At 52.4% G+C, this 5790-nt stretch overlaps 1 non-coding gene across 1 annotated transcript; it reads right to left on the reverse strand.

The window, feature by feature from the left end:
* Positions 1 to 4578: 4578 nt before the first annotated feature.
* Positions 4579 to 4650, reverse strand: TRNAH-GUG. The gene has a single exon. It is a non-coding gene; the product is annotated as a tRNA-His (tRNA).
* Positions 4651 to 5790: the final 1140 nt, after the last annotated feature.

Genomic DNA, 5790 nt, shown 5'->3' on the forward strand with positions numbered 1-5790 from the left:
CGGCGTGCTCAGGGGAGGAGGTGAGCTGTGGTGGGCGGGAAGCTTGGCTGCCTGTGGGTGCAGAGCACCCACCAATTTTCCCCTGTGGGTGCTCCAGCCCCAGAGCACCCATAGAGTCAGTGCCTATACCTGTAGTAAGCAGCTAAGGTGGCGTGGGTCCGAGAGCCACATCTGGGTGGGGAAATTGCATGCAGGGCCATGAATGTAGGGCTGGTGCAGGGGGTTGGGATGCGGAGGGAATGCGGGGTGTGGGAGGGGGTGTGGTGTGCAGGAAGGGATTCAGGGTAAAGAGTTGGGGCAGAGGAGGGGTGCGGGGTGAACGAGGGGGCTCAGGGAAGGATGTTGGGGTGCAGGAGGGGGTGCAGAGTGCAGGAGGGGGCTCAGGGCAGGGAGTTGGGGCGCGGGGTGCAGGAGGAGTTGGGGTGTGGGTCCAGCCCGGAGCCGCTTACCTGGAGCGGCTCTGGGGTGGATGCAGCACGCAGCGGGGCCAGGTCAATGGGATCTTCGGGGGAGGTACCCACAGGTGAGGGCAGCGCGCGGAGGGAGCCTTCTGTCCCTGCTCCCCAAGGGGCTGCAGGTATGTAGTGCAGGCCGCTTCCGGGAGCAGCATGGGGCCTGCAGCACCACGGGGGTGGCAATCCCACAGGCTGGATCCCAAGCCCTGATGGACCGGTTCTGGCCCACGGGCCGTAGTTTGCCCATCCCTGAGCTAAGGTCTGCAGCTACACCAACCTTACTGCTCTTGCCCCTGTGGACTGCTTCCTACCGTGCTTCTCCATGCTTTTATTCTCCATTCTTCCTAGTCAGACCCTTCTCTTAGGCTTACTAGGTAAACCCTTTCTCAGGGGTTCCTATCCACCTTCCTTCTCCCTGACCTCAGGGAGAGAAACTACAGGCCTCCTAACTAGCAACCTCTACGCCAGGGGATCTCAACCTTTTTCTTTCTGAGACCCTCCAACATGCTATAGAAACTCCACAGCCCACTTGTGCCACAACAACTGTTCTTCTGCATATAAAAGCCAGGGGAGGCGCTAGGAAGTAGCAAGCAGGGCAGTTGCCCAGGGCCCCCATGCCACAGGGGGCCTCGTGAAGCTAAGTTGCTTCAGTCTCTGGTGGCAGGGCTCGGGGTCCTGGGCTTCAGCCCCATTCATTGTAGCTTTGTCTTTCTGCCCTGGGCCCTAGCAAGACTAATGCCAGCCCTGCTTGGTGGACCCCCAAAAGCTACTTGCAGCCCCCCAGCAGGCCCGGACTCCTGGTTGGGAACTACTGCTCTGCACAACCTGTCTCCTCAGTTTGCAGCTTAGTTGACTGACTGGTCCCAGCTGGCCAAATTCAACTCTCTCAGGGCCGGTGTGACACCTCTTCACACCACCGCGCTAGAACTGAAATCTAAAAAAGGAAGCTGTGACTGGCTCTGAAGTTGTGGTTTAGACATTAGATAATTTGGTTTCAGTATTAAACTATTTGACCAGCACCACACTAAAGATCTGCCTGACTTTGGTAAGATTCTTTAGTTGGGATTTATAGCCAAGTGGATAGCCACCTTAGATTCTTTCTTATAATAAGGATCAATTATTTGTAATATTAATTTGATGATTTAACTAATGATGATAGTGTGACTTTGATTTGATATGAATATTCTTAGTTTGAATTAATAGTAGCAGAGCTTTGGTGATATGTGTAACACTTCCTGGGGTACCCCATTATGTGGCATCTCGCTACCACCTGGCTTTAGCATGAGGCAGTCTTGCCAGTGCCTGCCAGGCGGTCAGCCCCCCAACTCTTCTGGCCATGGGCAACACTCCCTTCTAGGCCTCGCTCTTTCTCTCTAGAAGTTAGCAATAGGCACACCCCAATCCTCAAGCCCCCCCAAGCATCTCTCTGGAGTGTCCATCTTTTGGTCCACTGAACACTCACAGTATCCTCCCTTGGTGTTCACACCTCAACTGCTGGAAGAGGGCCTCACCCTCCCTGATTGAACTAACCTCATTATCTCCAGACTGATTCTTGCCAGCATATTTATACTTGCCTCTGGAAATTTCCATTACATGCGTCTGACGAAGTGGGTATTCACCCACGAAAGCTTATGCTCCAATACATCTGTTAGTCTTTAAGGTGCCACAGGACTCATTGTTGCTTTTTACAGTATTCACAGAGTCACTGCTCCAGCTTACTAGTTGCACCTCAGCTCACCGCCCTGCTTCACATAGCACTTGGATAGGTTTATAGTGAAAGTAAGGAAAAGTTTATTTAACAAAGATTTAAGTAATAGCACGTAGAAGCATTGGAAAGAAATGGTTACATATAAAATAGAATCATAACATGCATTCCAGAAGAACTTCGACTTAATTAACAAGCTATGCAATGCTCCCCCAACGTCCTTGCAGCATTTAACCACCAGGCTGGCTGGGACCTTCCTTTCATAAGACAAACATGCTGTTAGCTTATCTCCTTAGTGCAGGATCCCATGCGTTCCATCCTTTGTCTTTATTCATAAACAGGACATCCCCCCCCCCCCCCCGCTGATTTTTTTCCTGTAGATTTTCTCTCTTGTAGGTTTCTCCATCTTTTGACTGGTATCTGACTCAGTATGCAAACAGGTTTCCATTGGGAGGCAGACAATACACACATGGCCAGTCAGAGAGATAAGGGTCTGTTACCTCCTGACAGGGACATGTCTGAGGTACGTCACCTCCTGATGACCTGTGTTAACTCCCAGACCTTAAGAACACCATTTCCAGTACAGACACATATGTAGCCAATGATTTTAGTTTAGTATCCATTTATCATGTGATGTTATGATCAATATGTTATATTACATATATTTTCTGTATGTTAATTAGAGTTGATTTGTAGGATTATAAAAATATAAGATTGATCAATATATAGAGGAACTAGGTAGTAGACGTGAATAAGACAAGCTGAAATGCAAAAACCTGTAGGTCAAGGCCTGCAAGACTCTAGCTAAGCTATTTTAGGCCTTGGAGACAAGAAATGATGGTGCAAGTCAGTGACCCAGAGATAACCCAAAAGATAATGGGAAAGAGATACCAATTGGTAATATTGCGAAAGTATAGCTGGGAAGATTAAAGTTAAATCATAAAATTCTGTAACAACAAATATTGTCTCTAACACATGCCTTAACCGCAGACAAAGGTGGTATGTCAATGTTGACAAAACCTACTCAGCCTATAGAATTTGGGATCCCTTGTGTTTCCAGGGGACACAAACCAATAGGAAAGAGAGGGTTGACACTTTCATGTACAGGTTACTGGGAAGGGGGAACCCAGGCACAACCAGCCTCACAGTATAGACAGACTCACAGTATAAAAAGGAGTCTGATGGCACCTTAAAGACTAACAGATTTATTTGGGCATAAGCTTTTGGGGTAAAGTATATTTATGCTTATATCTGTAATTTTCAGTCCATGCATCTGAAGAAGTGTTTTTTTACCCACGAAAGCTTATGCCCAGATAAATCTGTTAGTCTTTAAGGTGCCACCGGACTCCTCATTGTTTTTGTGGGTACAGACTAACATGGCTACCCCTCTTAGACTTGAATATAAAAAGGGGTGCCCAGAGCAGGAAAATTGAACTTCCTATGGGAAACTCCAGCAGGAACCACTCCCATATTGATGATCAATTCATGAGAGGGCCAACAGACTCTAACACTATCTAGGAGGATGTGAGTAGGTATAACAAGTTCATTATATGTATCTATAGGAATTGTATATGCTATGACATTTATAGCTTTGTTGGTAACTTTAATAAAATTACTAAAAGATAGATGCTCTTGTAATTGTGTTACTTACCTATGCTCTCATGTGTTCCTATGAACTCTAAATCTAGTTGAACTTGAGACTGTAGCTGACAGAGCCGAACCCACTGAAATATGATTAACATTAAATAGAATAAGAGGATACACAACTCCTGAAATATTATTGGCACAGACACTTTGCAGTATGATGACCTCTGGGTGCCTGGCTCTCGGTAGTGACCTCACATGCCCCCCTTCTGTGAACTGTTATGCAGATATCTGATCCAGGGGATCACTGTTAATGCCTGTGCACCCACAGTGCTCGCTGCCAATTGGCACCCAGAGGTGGCTGGGGGTCACAAAATGTTTTCTTGGTTTTGTTTTTAAGTGTTTTAATAAAAGTTATGTTACATTTCTTTTGATAAGCAATGTGGGTCCAAAGCCTTTAAGGAGATGGCTGGCTATCAGCCAGTCACCTAAAAGCATGACCAGCTCCTCCTAATTAGTCTTTGGGTCTCACTCTCTGCAGCCACCACATCTATAAAACCTGAACCCTGAGGAAAAAGGCTGGCTGTGCCTGGGTTCCCCCTCCCCTGGTAACAGCCTGGCTGTGCCTTAGCGCCCTGCCCCCCCATGATGTGCTGGCCGTGACCAGGTGCCCCCCCCAACCAGCTGATCATGCCTGGGTTCCTCCTTCCCCAGTGCCAGGGTGCCCCTCAACCTTGTGCCAGGCTGCTGCACACAAGCGAGTGCTGCCTGGGCTCCAGGGTCCCAGTAAAAAGCTTGCAAGGCCCCCATGCCGTGCTATCGCCATTGAAGCGATGCCGTGACTCGGATTCGAACCGAGGTTGCTGCGGCCACAACGCAGAGTACTAACCACTATACGATCACGGCGAGCTACTGGGGCTCTGCGGCAGCCGCCTGGCGCCCGCCCTCTTCAGAGCGGGGTTGATGACGTCACCACTCGAGTGACTGCCCTGTCTAAGACCCGTCTCTAGAACAGCTACTGCGCATGCGGCCCCCAATGGGAAGGGGACGAGCTCTAGGCGGCGCAGAGCTCCACGCAGAGCGCCAAGCCAACGGATTGGGGAGAGGGAGGCGGGGCGAGCCGGAAGTGTCGTTAGGCGTGATCAGTTGGCGCGTGTTCGCGCTAGTCAGGCGCGCGCGCCCAGGTGCGGCCGGTTTTCTCGGCCGCGGCCTTCGCTGTCCCGCCCGGCACCGCCTCCCTCGCGCGGGGACCAGGGAGCCCCTCGGCCGCGCGCCGGGGATCCGAGCCCTGGGCGGGGCGGGGGTCTTGAATGAGGGGCGGGCTCCGCCCCCTGCGCGCCCCGGCCGGCGTGTCCGAGAGCAGCGCCCGAGGCCGAGTGGGGCCCCCGCGGGGGAGAAACCCCCATTCCCGCCCCAGCCCCGAGCTGGGCTTGGGTCCGCCCTGCGTGCTGCCGCCTCCTGCAGACCCAGCCGGGGCCTAGGCTGCCTGCTGCTGGGCCCCGCGCTCGCTGAGCCGAGACAGCGGAGCCCGCCCCTGTAAAGCAAAGCTATGCCCGGCTGCCCTCTCCGCACAGGCCTCCCCGGGACAGACCGTCCCTGCAGCAGCCCCAGCCCCAGAGGGAGCGGGACGCCTTCCCGCGCAGAGGTCAGCAGCCAGCTGGGGCTCTGCAACAGGCAGCTGCAGGGCAATGCTCGCCCCTGAGGAGCAGCCCTGACGGTTTCACAAGCTTGGCATGAAGATTGCTGGGGTCTGCTCCTGGTTTTCGGGCAGTGTAGGGTCTAGTGCTAGGGGTGGGCAAACTTTTTGGCCCAAGGGCCACATCTGCAAATAGGAATTGTATGGCGGGCCATGAATGCTCACTGTGGAAAGGGGTGAGGGCTCTGGGCTGGGGCTGGGGATGAGGGGTTTGGGGTGCAGGCAGATGCTCTGCGCTGGGATCAAGGGGTTTGGAGGGTGGGACAGGGATCAGGGTTGGGGTGTGGGAAGGGGTGAGGCTATGGTTGGGGGTGTGGGCTGGGGATGAAGGGTTTGGGGTACAGGAGTGT

This window comes from Mauremys reevesii, linkage group 10 (assembly GCF_016161935.1).
Source record: "Mauremys reevesii isolate NIE-2019 linkage group 10, ASM1616193v1, whole genome shotgun sequence".
Taxonomy (NCBI): domain Eukaryota; kingdom Metazoa; phylum Chordata; order Testudines; family Geoemydidae; genus Mauremys; species Mauremys reevesii.